Source organism: Carassius carassius, chromosome 45 (genome assembly GCF_963082965.1).
Source record: "Carassius carassius chromosome 45, fCarCar2.1, whole genome shotgun sequence".
NCBI lineage: Eukaryota > Metazoa > Chordata > Actinopteri > Cypriniformes > Cyprinidae > Carassius > Carassius carassius.
In genome coordinates, this window is record NC_081799.1 from 6,790,752 (window position 1) to 6,807,233 (window position 16,482).

A 16,482-nucleotide genomic window follows, 5' to 3' on the forward strand; every position below is an offset into this window, starting at 1 on the left:
ACCCATAAAATAACATTTGAATGACTATTTACACTGTTCCAAACTTTTATGACTGACTTTCTTCAGTGGAACCCAAATTAAGATGTTTTGAAGAATGTTCATGCTGCTCTTGCAATGCAATGCAAACAGGCTGTAAGTGTCTACATAAGAGTTTTGTGATTATCCTGATTATTATTTCAACTCGTCTCATTTTGGGTTCCACTAAGAAAGTCAGTCACACAGTTTTTGAAACAACATGAAGGTGAGTATGTGATGACAAAAATTTTATTTTCGGGTGAACTTTTCCTTTAATTCACCAGATCTGGATGACAAGTTCATGGGCGTAGACAGATTTTCATACACAATCTCTCGTGAAAAAATAAACACCTTGCTTTTGGCACAAACACAATGTGAGGAAAAACGTGTGCAGTGCAGGAGCTGAGATAAAGCATTTCTTCTCACGATGTTGACAGAAGCCTTTCCATTTCTTTGAAGGTTTATATGTATTATGGACTCAAAGTTAAGTGAAAGTGAAAGTGAAGTGACATTCAGCCAAGTATGGTGACCCATACTCAGAATTTGTGCTCTGCATTTAACCCATCCGAAATGCACACACACAGAGCAGTGAACACACACACACACACTGTGAGCACACACCCGGAGCAGTGGGCAGCCATTTATGCTGCGGCGCCCGAGGAGCAGTTGGGGGTTCGATGCCTTGCTCAAGGGCACCTAAGTCGTGGTATTGAGGGTGGAGAGAGAACTGTACATGCACTCCCCCCACCCACAATTCCTGCCGGCCCGGGACTCGAACTCACAACCTTTCGATTGGGAGTCCGACTCTCTAACCATTAGGCCACGACTTCCCACAATGGTAAATGGACTGCATTTATATAGCGCTTTCAACAGACCACATGGCCATCCAAAGCGCTTTACAATTTGCCTCACATACACCCATTCACACCCATTAAAGGAATAGCTCACCCATAAGCATCCAATACATAGATGAGGTTGTTTATTCATAGGAACATATTTAGAAAAATTTCGCATTACACAATTTGCTCAGCAATGGATCCTCTGCAGTGAATGGGTGCTGTCAAAATGAGAGTCCAAACAGCTGATAAAACATCACAATAATCCACACCTCTCCAGTCCATCAGTTAACATCTTGTGAAGTGAAAAGCTGCGCATTTGTATGAAACAAATGTACAAGTAAGATGTTTTCACTTTAAATCTTCGCTTCTGGCCAAAATATAGGTCCATAATCCATAATAACACTTACTCCAGTGAAAAAGTCCATCCTCTGTTGTCCTCTCACATCAAAATCCACCAACATATATGTTAAGAACTGTTTTTTTGCTTGTAAATGGTTCTCTTTTGTGATTCAGAAGAGGTTCTCATTGATGATTTTGTTTCTTACAAACATACAGCTTTTAATTTCACAAGATGTTAACTGATGGACTGGAGTGGTGTGGATTATTGTGGATATATATGTTTTTATCAGCTGTTTGGATTCTCATTCTGACGGCACCCATTAACTGCAGAGGATCCATTGGTGAGCAAGAGATGTAATGCTAAATTCCTCAAAATCTTTTCCAATGAAGAAACAAACTCATCCACATCTTGGATGTCCTGAGGGCGAGTTAATTTTCAGCTAATTATGATTTTTATCTGAACTTTTCCTTTAAGCATGTTAATTTCACTGAAATTTCGTCTCAATTTCTCTCATCCACCACAACAGCATGAAGAAAATAACCTGGTGTACTTGCTATAAATACAAAGATATAACACTAACAGTATTAAGATGCCTTCCAGTTGCTTCATTTCCTCTCACAAAGCTCAGTCAGTCGTCCAACTCGAGGCCAAAGTGCCTGTACAAGTCTCGTGTGGTCACTCCACGCAGGCCGGCTGAGAGAGACACAGAGACAGTTGTCTTTGTCAATGATCACATGGGGGCACAATGACGTGGCACAGACCCCCACTGGCCCTCAGACCAGCTGAAGTCACAGCAAGGCTGAAGCAGGCAAGAAACTCGGCATGCTGGGAGTCTGAAAGGGTCCATTATGTTACAGAATGCAGCGATAATACCGGAGGATGCCATTATCATAATCCTGACACTAGACAGAAATGCCAAGCGTATAGAGGCTGTAACCCACTTATATGAGTGGGATGGGAGATGTGTGTAGGCCACAAGTGTTTATGGAGAGGAGATAAACCGTTAACACAGTACGAAATGTGACATATGTTGAGCATCAGACCAACATAAATCACAATTGCGTCCACTATTAATTGTGTGATTGTTCTATCAGGTCTTACCTAATCTGCCCAGCAGAGTTTGTCCGATGTCTTTGATGTCATTGTATTCGTGCAGCAGGTCGGTGTGTTGATCCAGCTCTTGTACAACAAATCCTCTACAAACACAAACTCAGTTTAATATGTAATAATGCAATAAATCACTCATTTTTATGTATTATATTAAAGGAATAGTCTCAAATGTAAAATAATTGTCACAAAAATTTTAATTTCTCAAATGCAACAGTTAAGTATAAACTGAACAAAATTATAAGCGCAACACTTTTGTTTTTGCCCCCATTTTTCATGAGCTGAACTCAAAGATCTAATACTTTTTCTATGTACACAAAAGGCCTATTTCTCTCAAATATTGTTCACAGATCTGTCTAAATCTGTGTTAGTGAGCACTTCTCCTTTGCCGAGAGAATCCATCCACCTCACAGGTGTGGCATATCAAGATGCTGATTAGCAGTGTTGGGGAGTAACTAGTTACATGTAACTGCGTTACGTAATTTAATTACAAAATTATTGTAACTGTAATTAGTTACAGTTACTACGAAAAAATGAGTAATTAAATTACAGTTACTTATGAAATTTTTAACGATTACAAAGGGGATTACATTTGAATATTTACACGCATCCACATACAGATTTAACTGATTTATTTCCCAAATTGCACTGACTATTCTGAGACATACCGCCCTAATAATTTCCGGGATGCGGAAATACAGTCTGGTTCGTAGAATCCAGTCATAAAAACGAAATGCCTAACGCGGACGGAATATGCCACATTTTGGATGACTCAATCAAAAGTAGGTCAGTACACTTGAATCAGCGATCATTTGCGAATCCGCCATTTGATAATTAAATCTCTAATAAGTCATGAATTGTTCATGACTCGCGCGCTCTCCGCGCCTCCGCCAAACGGTTTGGATCAGACTCAGAGTAATCAATAGGAGAGAGAGAGAGAGAGAGAGAGAGAGAGAGAGAGAGAAAGAGAAAGAGAAAGAAAGAAAGAAAGAATAGAGTGTACTGCTGGAGCAGAGAAGCAGAACTACTGTTCAGGGTTTCAGGTCAGTTTCATCTGTAAAGATGCTTTTTTGTCTTTGTTTTTTTATTTATTTAATCAAGCAGCAGCACGTTGCTCATCAGTCATCACTCAAAATACTATATAAAGGACATCATTATTATCTGTTGTAATGATACAGTAGTAATTTAGCTGAAAAAAAAAATCAGATTTTTTTTATAGGTTTAGGGGGAACTACGACAGACAACAACACAACCCTTACGAAAATTAACGTTTTAATATTTAACTATAAATCCAGAGAAAATGGTTACTATTGTTTAACTGTGATAACCAAAAATGTAAAATTATTTTACAAATGTATTTATTTAAAAATAAATACAAATCCATTTGCAAAAAAAAAAAAAAAAAATGACTCAAGGTTATTTTACTTTTATATAGGCTAATAAAAGCATGGTTAATTTTTGTAAGGGAAAAATATGGATTATATATAGGATTTTTCTATAAAGATATTGTAGTATTGTAGAGAGTATTGTATTGTAAAGTATAGTTTTGTTCAATCTTGAGTATTAAAGTCACGAGAGAGATGGATAACAGGGCAAAATAAAGAGACTGAAGAGAAAAATGGAAGTGAAGGTGCAGTTCAGGAGAGAACTTTTGATTATTTTGCATGTCCCCAAATTAAAGATTTAAAATAGATAAAAAATAGTTTTGTCCATGAATTTGTTTGTATGAGTTTGAATTTTCCAGTCTGAATTTTTTCCCAGTCCGCCCCTCCTGTAAATTAATGGCAAAGACATGGTTTCATTTACTACACATAGGCCTACTGAAGCTCGCAGTGTTTTCAACCTCTGCTGCCTCAATATAGGAGTACACGAGCACATAAATATAATTTCTAGAACTGCTCTGTGTCACTTCATGTGCATTTTACTTATTTTGAGAAAACTATCATCATATACAAAGAGACAGCAGTTTAAAAAAAAACACCAATGTTTCAGGAGTTTATTACACAGAATATGTCACATGCTTATTAGATAACTGTATTTAAGCTGATGTATATGCTTTTATTTATTATTCTTTAATTTTCACAAATTTACAAAAGTAATCAAAAAGTGCTCAAAAGTAATTAGTTACATTACTTTAATAAAGTAATTGAAAAAGTTACACTACTATTACATTTTAAACAGGGTAACTTGTAATCTGTAACCTATTACATTTCCAAAGTAACCTTCCCAACACTGCTGATTAGACAGCATGATTATTGCACAGGTGTACCTTAGGCTGGCCACAATAAAAGGCCACTCTAAAATGTGCAGTTTTATCACACAGCACAATGCCACAGATCTTGCAAGTTTTGAGGGAGCGTCTAGTTGGCATGCTGACTGCAGGAATGTCCACCAGAGCTGTTGCCCCTGAATTGAATATTCATTTCTTTACCATAAGGCATCTCTAAAGGCATTTCAGAGAATTTGCCAGTACATACAACCAGCCTCACAACCACAGACCACGTGTAACCACACCAGCCCAGGACCTCCATATTCCAGCATCTTCACCTCCAAGATCATCTGAGACCAGCCACACGGACAGATGCTGCAACAATCGGTTTGAGTAACCAAAGAATTTCTCAAACTGTCAGAAACCGCCTCAGGGAAGCTCATCTGATGCTCGTCGTCCTCATCGGGGTCTCGACCTGACTGCAGTTCGTCATCGTAACTGAATTGAGTGGGCAAATGCTCACATTTGATGGCGTCTGACACTTTGGAGAGGTGTTCTCTTCACGGATGAATCCTGGTTTTCACTGTACAGTACAGGGCAGATGGCAGACAAGAGTGTATGGAGTCGTGTGGGTGAGCGTTTTGCTGATGTCAACATTGTGGATCGAGTGGCCCATTGTGGAGGTGGGGTTATGGTATGGGCAGGTGTATGTTCTGGACAACAAACACAGGTGCATTTTATTGATAGCATTTTGAATGCAGAGATACTGTGACGAGATCCTGAGGCTCATTGCTGTGCCATTCATCCACAACCATCACCTCATGTTGCAGCATTATAATGTACAGATTCCTGGAAGCTGAAAACATTATAGGTTCTTGCATGGCCAGCATACTCACTGGACATGTCACCCATTGAGCATGTTTGGGATGCTCTAAATCAGAGTATACGACAGAATGTTCCAGTTCCTGCCAATATCCAGCAACTTCACACAGCCACTGAAGAGGAATGGACCAACATTACACAGGCCACAATCAACAACCTGATCAACTCTATGTGAAGGAGATGTGTTGCACTGCGTGAGGCAAACGGTGGTCCCATCAGATACTGACTGAGCAATACAGTAAAACTGCACATTTTAGAGAAGGGCTTTTATTGTGGCCAGTCTAAGGCACACCTGTGTAATAAACATGATGTCTAATCAGCATCTTGATATGCCAAACCTGTGAGGTGGATGAATTATCTCGGCAAAGAAGTGCTCACGAACACTGATTTAGACAAATTTGTAAACTATATTTGAGAGAAATAGGCCTTTTGTGTACATAGAAAAAGTATTAGATCTTTGAGTTCAGCTCATGAAAAATGGGGGCAAAAACAAAAGTGTTGCATTTATAATTTTGTTCAGTGTGTATATACAGTACAGACCAAAAGTTTGGAAACATTACTATTTTTTTTCCAAACTTTCTTCTGCTCATCAAGCCTGCATTTTCTTCTGTTTCTTCTGCTCATCAAGCCTGCATTTATTTGATCATAAATACAGAAAAAAAGTAATATTGTGATATATTATTACAATTTAAAATAATTGTTTTTAAATTAATTATACCTTAAATTATCATTTATTTCTGTGATCATTCTAATATGATGATTCATATAAAAATAAAAAATAAAAAGAAGCTATGTTTTTAAAATATAAATATTTTGTAATAACAATATACACTACTGTTCAATAATTTGGGGTCAGTAATTATTATTATTATTTTTTTTTAAATAAAATCAATACTTTTATTCAGCAAGGAAGTGTTAAATTGATAAAAAGTGATAGTAAAGAAAATATATTATTAGAATATATATTATTAGAATTTTTTTTAAATTTTGAATAAATGCAGTTCTTTTTAACCTTTTATTCATCAAATATATTAGACAGCAGAACTGTTTCCAACACTCATAATAAATCAGAATATTAGACTGATTTCTAAATGATCATGTGATAGACTGGATGTTACATGTGACACTGAAGCCTGGAGTAATGATGCTGGAAATTCAGCTTTGCATCACAGGAATAAATTATTTTTTTTTAAAGTATATTCAAATATAAAACTAATATTTTAAGTTGTAATAATATTTCACAATATTACTGTTTTTCTGTATTTTTGATCAAATAAATGCATGCTGATGAGCAGAAGAAACTTCTTTCAAAAACATTAAAAATATTAATGTTTCCAAACTTTTGGTCTGTACTGTATATATATATATATATATGTGTGTGTGTGTGTGTGTGTGTCAAATTTCATTTGAATGTTTGAGAATATGCTGCTCAATCTCAAGGAAGAATTAAACTGATCAATTTTAGTCAGAGGAACAAACTGCAAAAATATAAATATTTAGTTGCTGATGTTTAAATGGCCAAAAAGTGAACTGGAATTCTGATATCTTATAATGTAACTCAATGAGAACTTTATAACAGTGTAACAGACTACTTCCATAAAATGCATATAAATATCATTCTGCACTCTTTATCTCACAATAATGTCTTTGTAAGATGGTATTCTAAATGCTTAATTTTATGATAAAAGCTCTGTATTTTCAAAACATATAATGCTATGCAATGCAATGATGACTGAGAGATGAACAAATAAAAGTTCCTTAAAAGACTGATCGATCATATTTGATACTCACAGTTTAACATCATTTAAAAAAATGATGTATGGATAATCAAGTAAACATAAGTTGCTTCAGTCCAGTAAGTGTTCATGAAATATTACTATCAACTTAGAAGTTATTCTTTAATAAAAATAATGTTTAAATTATAACCGCTAGTAAAATTAACATCAAAAAGACACATGAACTTGATGGACATTGCTAAAAAAAACGACAACTATGAATTATCAATCAGACCACAGGAAGCATGAAGTGGAGCCAATTTTTAAACATGTTAATAATTTAGAGCCCTTAGAAGACTGTATCCCATATGATTCAGTAGGCATCAAGGGGTTAACAGTGCTGCTTTTGTTATTTCATTTCACTGAGTTCAATTTCTCTAAATGAAAAAGTGAAGGATGGTCTTCAGAACATATTCAGTGTCCCACAAAAAAAAAAAAAGATACGAACGTCACGAGGGTGAGTAAATAATGGAAAGTTTTAATGTTTGAGTAAATTAAATCCTTTTAAAATGTTGGATATGAGTTCTAAAACAACTCTAATGGAATCACGTACCATCCCCCACATTTTTCACATCACATTGTTTTCTGCAATGAACATTAAAAAAAAAAAAATTAAGAATCTCCCAACAACCTTGAACTAAGAAAATAATTCTGAACCTAATATTCCATACTATCGTCAGTATGAACATTCAACAACATATGGTATCTCTTTTTTCCACATTCACTACCTACTCCTTTTCCAACAAGGCGATCTCTGAATCCAGCTGATCAAGTGTTTTCTTGAGCTCCTGGACTTCAGGGCACACTGGAGATTTCACCATACTAGGCTTCTGAACCTGTGACAGACCACAGAGAGCTCACCACATATGCATTTCTATGGCAAGCGGTTTTAACATTTATCTATAAACCACACTAGTATCTAATTTAATGTTACTAGTACTTATTTTTAGACACTAGTGCATTTTGAAAACTTACTAGTACTTATTTATTAAATAATAGTGCTTATATTGTTACAAGTAACACGTTTTACATTTTTGCCATTGACTTCTATTGGGATAAATCATTGAGATATCAACTATTCAGTTTTGACTAGCATGTTTTGCACTAGTGACTAGTACTTAATTTTTATGTGCTAGTAGTTATTCATTAGGTACTAGTACATATTTTTTAGATACTAGTACTTTTCCATTAGATATAAGTGCTTATTTATTAGAAACTAGTACTTATTCATTAGATAATAGTCCTTTTTTTGGATACTAGTAAACATTTATTATATACACACTAGTACTTAGCTGAAATGTTACTAGTAAGATTTTTTATTTTACTAGTTCATTTTTAATTGAACTCTACTGTGGCCATTTGGTTAAGTCATAACAAAAGACAAGTAAAAAAGCAGATCTGACTATTAAGATAAGAATTGTTACTAGTAGTAGTTACAAAAAATACTACTGAAAAGACTGAAAAGATTTTTGCATAGAAAAATGTTAGAGGATTTCGATATAAAAAGGCGCAGCGCACGCGCTGTCATCCACTGGAACAACTTCTGCATATGACAGATAACGTAAGTGAGAGAAAAGTGTTTATTAGCTTTGAAATATGGATAGTCTTCTTACAAAAACACATGGATTCACTACAGCAGGACTGTTCAACTGCAAAACTCGCTGACTGCAGTGATAGAGCTCGGAACAGCCAGAGTTCCAGTAAAGTGAGTGAAACATTCAAATTTTCATTTTTGGGTCAACTATCCCTTTACTTTGATTGATTCAGTTGCTTCTTAAATCTGCAACATTTAAAAAAAAAACATAAAAATATTAGATCAAGTAAGTCAGAATCAACTTTGCACTGCTGTGCGCATTCGCATCAAGGATCACACAAATTAAAGTGCACTCACACAGAAGTGAACACACAGTGTGAACACACACCCGGAGCAGTGGGCAGCCATTTCTTGCTTCGGTGCCTGGGGAGCAGTTGGTGGATTCAGTGTCTTGCTCAACAGCACATCAGTTGTGGTATTAAAGGTGGAGAGAGCACTAAATTCACTCCCCCCACCTTCAATCCCTGCCGACCGGAGACTCAAACTTGCAACCTTTGGATTACGAGTCCGAATCTCTAACCATTAGGCCACGACTTACTCCAACTGATGCTACAGATGTGGAAACAGATATTAAGAATATTAAGCACTTAATGGATAAGAACCAGTAACTTTACAAAATACACTAGTATCTAGTAGCTAAAGAATAAGCATTAGTAGCTAATGAAGAAGCACTAGTAGCATGAAAATAGATACTAGTACGGTTTACAGATTAAATGCAGACATCCCAAGTCTCCCGGAAGTTCCGGGAGTCTCCCGCATATTGAAAGCGGCTCCCTGAGACCCGCAAATTAGATAAAATCTCCCGGGATCTATACCGAGCGAGCAAAAGCGCACATGCGAAACAGATACTGTGTTTCAAACCGTGTAGCGCATGCACGGCAGAGAGGGAGAGGGAGTGAGAGACCTTGCGTGTGTGTGCTAATGTGCGTGTGTGCGAAATACCTCCCTGAAATGACTTTTTACAGGTTGGGATGTCTGTAAATGTTAAAACGGCTTTCCATACACATCAACCTTAACTCTCATATCCGAAGTGAAATTATCAAATTGTGAAAACTGTTTTGTAACAGGTCTATGCATCATGTCACGGGCTACTAACTTACTCTGGTAAAATCACATAGTATTAATACAGTAATATTAGTCCTCTAATACAGTACATATGATTCCATTAAAAAACTGAATTGACGCTCCTGGCGTTACATCTGGAATCTATAGGTCTGTATAGAGTAAACAAACGTTGCTAGTCATGTTAAATCCAGTCTATGGTTAAGACAGATTTGTATTGAACGTTTGCAGGGTTGCTATGTTTGTTTACCTTCTCCGTAAAGACACGCCCCTTTAACTGGGCGTAACTTTGACGTGCGCATCATCAACAAAGGATTCCGTGTTCATTTGTAGCTCCGCTGTCGCGTTTATTTCTTCCGAAATTGACCTTTAATGTTCAGACGTGGAGATGATACGATTTTAATGAGCGAGCATCTGATTTACGCGAGTTCTGAGCGTTTCATGAGACGCACCAGAGCGTGTAATAATTAGTCGTAGCCGCCGTATTGTGTCATCATATGTAATCGCTCTGATTGGTTCCCTGAGGTATGAGCGTTTTGAAATACTACCGGTATCCACCTTTTTCCTGGTTAGCGAATTTACCCATGATTCATAGCGGATTTGAACCGGAAGCCGGTTGTCCTTTTCCGGTTCGAAGCTTGTGTACGTTTGATTGCTTGTAGCTTACTAGCTTGTTTGCTGTAACAGCCGGTGTTTCTCCATGGATGAAGCACAAATGGACAAAAAACGGAGGTGGATACACACCACGGATGTTTTACCTAGTCGCGACGACAGTACCGTAACAGTCCCTCATCCATCCCTTATGACGGAGTGGCTAGATGACATGAAGCAATGGCCCGATGTTAGCTACATCGACGTTGTGAATTACCTTTTGTTTTCTGAAGGGGTTGATGGCGAAGAATTGCGAAATTACAAAAGCACAGAAGCATATACTTACTTGCACAGTAACAAAATAGGCACAGTATTGTTGAAAAAGCACAGCGGCTTTATATTTTTGAAAGCAGAAGTAGAGCCCAGTCAGAGTGTCAATAATGCTAAACATACAGCATGGGTAATGCTGAGGGAAAGTGGAGTCATTGAGACAGTCGGGTGCTCTTGCATTGCTGGGTTAGGGAAGTCATGTAGCCATGCAGCAGCTATTCTGTGGAAGGTAAAAATAAAAAAACTACATATGCACAGCACTTGTCAAAATGTACTTTTACACTTTTAATTTAATAAACTGCTTTTCATGCTAACATGCTTACTGTCTTTGTTAATAGCAATGTTAATAGTAAGTGGATAAATAACCAAGACAGTGTTGATGCCATCATTGCAGGTGCAAAATGCAGTGATTGGTGGAAAGACAGGGCTTGCATGTACAGATGAGCAGTGCAGGTGGAATGCAGGGACATCAAAGAACCTTGAGCCTAAACGTCTGAGTCAGATTAACTTCAGGCACCACAAAGCAGAACAGCAAAAGTGTTTTTAATTTCATAAGTGTCATGAGAACTTGATCTCAGACAGGCATTGTAAATGAATTACTTGCATGTCCTTCCAGTGATGATACAAGAATGTCGAATGTTTCTAGATTCAGACCAGTGTAGAGCAGAGCATCCGCATTACTTTGAAGCAAAAAGTAGGCAATGTCATCACACTGAGTCATCTTATCCTGCACATCTTTTATGCTGGCTGCCTTGCAGTAATCATGATCTTGTCGGGCAGGGTCCTCCCACTGTGTATGGACTGAGTGCAAATGCTGGTGAATGGGAGTTGCAGAACTTGAGTTGCTGATCTGGTCTGAAGCAGCTGAGGACTGGCCCGCTGAGCAGTCTGAACAAAACAAAAGTATTGCCAAAGTTACACAGTAGTAAAGTAAACACTAGAAGTACAACATGTCATAATTGAACAGTAAATGTATGCATTGTATTAATTATCTAAAACTGAAAAGGTAACTAGCAAATAAAGCTCTCAAATAATTGTAGTGGCTTACAAGTAGGCTATAATATTTGCCTTTTGAAATGTAGTGGAGTAGAAGTAAATATTGGGATGATCTGATAATGAGTAAAACACATGACGAATGAAACAGCAAATTTCTCTGAGCTCATACAACACTGATATGTCAAACTAACGTTGCATCAGCATACAGTATGAAGTACTTAAAGCAGAACCCTAAAGTCTGTAACGTTTTCTTTTTAAAATGGTGTTTATCTGAATTTTTCAGCCGTCCCGGATCTCACATATCACGAAAAGGAAATACTAGTAACGTTAAGTTAAAAGTAAGGTTTGGCTTAACGTTACGTCATTTCAGTTTTCAGCCCAACGTTACATAACCAGTATTTATATAACTTGCTGCATAAAACATGGAATAACTGTAAAGCTACAGTTTAACTTACTGCCTTCGAAGTCTTCATTGCTGCTGCTAGCCGTTTCCGACACATTTAGCCGGACTAGCTTTCTCCTCGTCTTCGGAGGTGGTCGATCGTAACCCAGAAAAAGTTCCGGATCAGGATGCAGTTCGGTTGGCTTTTTTTTAAAGAAATGAAAAGAGCAAACATACACTCTCTTTGGAGGGTGTTTTAGTTTCAAAGCTGCAAGCCACGCTGTTTTGCGTTCCTCATTCCTTGGCATGGAGTGCAAAGCATAGGGCGATGGACACGGACAATTTCTTCGAAGTTGTTGATGTTCGAAGCAAGACGTTTCCGACAAAATATTCAATTTTAGTAGATATTTTACATGATATTTTACGTACACACGATAAAATGTGGAAACAGATGTTATTTCTGCAAATAATAGTTAGAAACTGTTTCACACAAATTTTTCCAGTTGTATTTGCGTTATACTAAATAACTTTCTCTAATTTGATTCATTGTTATAGTGTCTTCACAAAAATATTAAAATAGATGACAATACGACTAAAATTCATACGGTTTATGGCAACTTTCATATGCATAAAGTCATATACAATAAACTGTGAATGTTGAATTTTGAATATTTACTAAATAGGTTTTATTATGTAGCAAATAAATAAATTATAGGTTGAATAAATGAGTAACGCAGTCATGAAGCAGTTTCATATTTTGTCGATAGATGGTGGCATTTCACAATGTTTGCAAAACCATAAAACGTGTACGTTAGCAAGTTAGGTGAAGAAAAGTAGCCTACTTAAAATTTCCCAGAGGGAGGTTAGAGATGAGAGATTAAACCACAAAAACAGCGTTCATAAAGAACACAGATCCAGTAAAACACTGCTTACCAGGCAGGCAGATCTCACTGATGAGTAAAGTAATGGGGATTGATTGTGGGATGTTTAGTCATAGTTACATTGGTTGAAAATGTCTCATCAATGCACCAGACATTTTTCTTTTTAGGAAAGCACCACTCTATAAGTATGCAGAAGTAAAAGCGTGGTCCACTGACTGAACTGTTTTTGTACACCGATAATGACATGACCTCCACGGCCCTCATCAGATTGACACCTAGTGTTTCTAAATCACTGCACACAATTAAAATGTCCTTAATTTGATTAACTGACTGTATAATGTGGAAGGACAGCATCTTAGTTTGTATGAAGGGAATACAGAATGTAACCTTTAGACAAAGAACTAGAGATAAAATAATGGATATTATCACCACTGATATCAGAAGTGTTTAGCTCATGGTTGATTCAGTTAATCTGGCTGTCTCTGTGAATCCTTCACACTACTGATGTGAATCTCACAGAAACTAAAATGTCTGGGGTTAATAAGAAATCACTTAATGACTGCTTCAAGTTACAAGTTAAAGCAACTCTATTAATTCCATAAAAAATAGAGTAAAAGTATATATATATTAAATTATATATTCAATTAAATATATATGAATTCATCTTAATTATAATTGTATTAATATATTAGGCTACACATATTAATGTTGAAGATAATTTCATTAACAAATAATAAATATTATTTATAATTTATGATTTAAGTCACATTTTTTTCCCCCTGTTGAATTTGGGCATAAATGTAGGACTTGATTTTGTGAGATTTGCTCATTAAACTGCATAAAAGAATGATTTACAAAGTGTTTTCATCTTTAATAATTTATGAATCAAGGAAAACAACTAAACAAAATATGTGAGTGTTTTTATATAAATTCCCCAATGCTAATTTATGATGTAACTTGTATGATGTATGGTTTCTGATGTAACCCAAATGCAACCAAGCAAAATACTTACCTTTACTGTGCGCTGCAGATTTGTCTTGCTCACGGCTGTTTGAGAGAAACTGAGTCAGCGTTTACTGGACTCATCTATGTAATATCTGTTCAAAATCCTGTGAGCTTATGGCCATTTCAGGAGCCGTCTGCCTATGCTTGAATGAGCAGTGTCAAAGGAAGAAGGCTTTAAATAAATAAATAAAAGGAAAAGGAAAAGGACAAATTAGTCAATTCGGCTGGCACTCCTGAGCCGTGTTTTTTTATTCTCTGTCTATACAAAGAGCTGGAGGAGAGTTAGTGAGTGAGTGAGTGAGTGGGTAGGATGGAAAATCCTCCTCTCTTCCTCAAGATGTCAACAACAAGCCTGCGGTGGCTCTTCACTTCTCACACCAAACAAATCATATATTTAATTTGCATGATTGCGTCTGTTTGCTTTTGCTGACAATACCAGCTTAGACCAGCAGGAAGGGCTTTTTTTTTTAAATACTAAAATGTATTCGAAATACATTTATTTCATGCTAAGTATACTACAAATACATTTAAATACTTATGTACTTAAAGAAAATACTCTGCAGTTGTACTTTTAATATATAGAGTCTGATTCATACGCTTTAATTGTGTGGAAGTAGTGCTGAGGTTTTACTGAAGTTTATTTGATTGTGTGCTAAAATGGAACTATTGCAAGTTTACTTCAGGTACACTTTATAATATCTTTCATTTAAGTATTTAAATGAAACGAATGTCCATCCATCAGAATAGTACTGTCTGTTTTGATTTGTTTCCATAACTGCATTGTTTTTGCTGTTTCACTCTTGACCTGAGGTGGTATTTAATTTTTAGTTTCTGAAATAAAAGCAAGTTAATGCAGAGAGAATGACTGCCTTTCTTTAAAAGGTTCTGTAACAATCTTAGGATGAAATGCTGATCAAAGAACCTCTTGACAATATACTGTAAATCTCAATATTTATGTACTGCTCTGAAATAGATTTATGCAAGAAAATAAAGCATAAAACAAGAGACATTCCCATGTTGTTTTCACTTAATTAATGAATAAAGAATGAATTGTTTTCATTTACATGCAATTTAAAAGTACATAAGAATGACCTATGTTTTATATTTCGGAATGAGAGTCCAAACAGCTGATTAAAACACTCTGTAATGCGTGTTATCTATAATAACGCTTCCTCCGCTGAAAAAAGTTAATCTTTTGTTATCCTCTGAAATCAAAATCACAAAAAATATTTGTTTCAACTGTTTTGGGCTGTTTTCACTTGTAAACAGTGCTTGATCTGTGCACATTTCTCTCCTGATTCAGACGAGAAGTCTTTTCACTGGAAAAAGCTATATTAAAAAAAGCACTTGTATTTTAGCTGATGATGGATTTGTTTCTTACGAACATTTCGTTTTTTTTTTTTTTACTTCAGAAGACATTAACTGATGGTCTGGAGTGGTATGTGTGGATTATTCTGATGTTTTTATCAGCTGTTTGGACTCTCATTCTGACGGCACCCATTAACTGCAGAGCATCCATTGGTGAACAAGTGATGAAATGCTCCATTTCTCCAAATCTGATGAAAAAACAAACTCATCTACATCTTGGGGGTAAGTACATTCTCAGCAAATTTTCATTTTTAGGTTGACTTTTAACTATTCCTTAAAACTCTAAACTAGTTGAATGACCGTTTCCCACATACCACAGTCATCTTTCACTGTTGAGAAAATGTGTCAATTATATTCATGACTCACCCTGCACTACATAGATTTTTGTCCAATCAAATGCTCTCAAATAATAATGTCCCTCCCCCAATAGCATCTCAGTGTGACAAACAATGTTCACGTTACTTACTCAACTGAAAATGCTAAAAAAAACTTTTCCTGAGCTGCACACACAACATTGATTCAATAACCGAAACTTATTAAATTTAATTTATTTTTTATTTGTTGACCAAATTAATTAGTCAAATATGGCCACAATTTCACTCAAATAAATTAAACGAATAAAACATGGCTACAAATTAATAAGCCATTGTTTTTTTTGGGTTTTTTTTGCATGTGCATGGTTCCATACTAATCACAATGTGACTTAATTTTGAACCATCACAAATATATCTTGATTGCCTTCAGCACTCTTCTTATAGGCAGAATCCAGTCCAGTACATATGCAAAAGTTATAGATGTGGACAAACATTTGCATGATTATTTGCATTTCATCATGTTTGTAATTCATACAGCCGCCCACCTCTGAAACGCATCCAACACTTTTCCCTTGAGTCGTTGACTGTAAAACATGCGTCTGACACACACTGTACGCTGGCTCTGTAAGCAGGCCGAGAGGATGCAGAGAGATCACTGACAGAGAGAATAAGGTTCATCTCGCAGAGAGATAATTCAAGGCATGTCATAAAACATCAATACTCCTCTAGTGGGCCGGCCAGCACAGCTGCATGCTGGGAAACATTATGGCCTTACATAATTCAGCACAGGAA

The 16,482-nt window shown here is 36.2% G+C and overlaps 1 pseudogene; it reads right to left on the bottom strand.

Annotated features, from left to right (window-relative positions):
* Positions 1-1,697: 1,697 nt before the first annotated feature.
* Positions 1,698-10,620, bottom strand: LOC132126943 (DNA repair protein SWI5 homolog; annotated as a pseudogene).
* Positions 10,621-16,482: the final 5,862 nt, after the last annotated feature.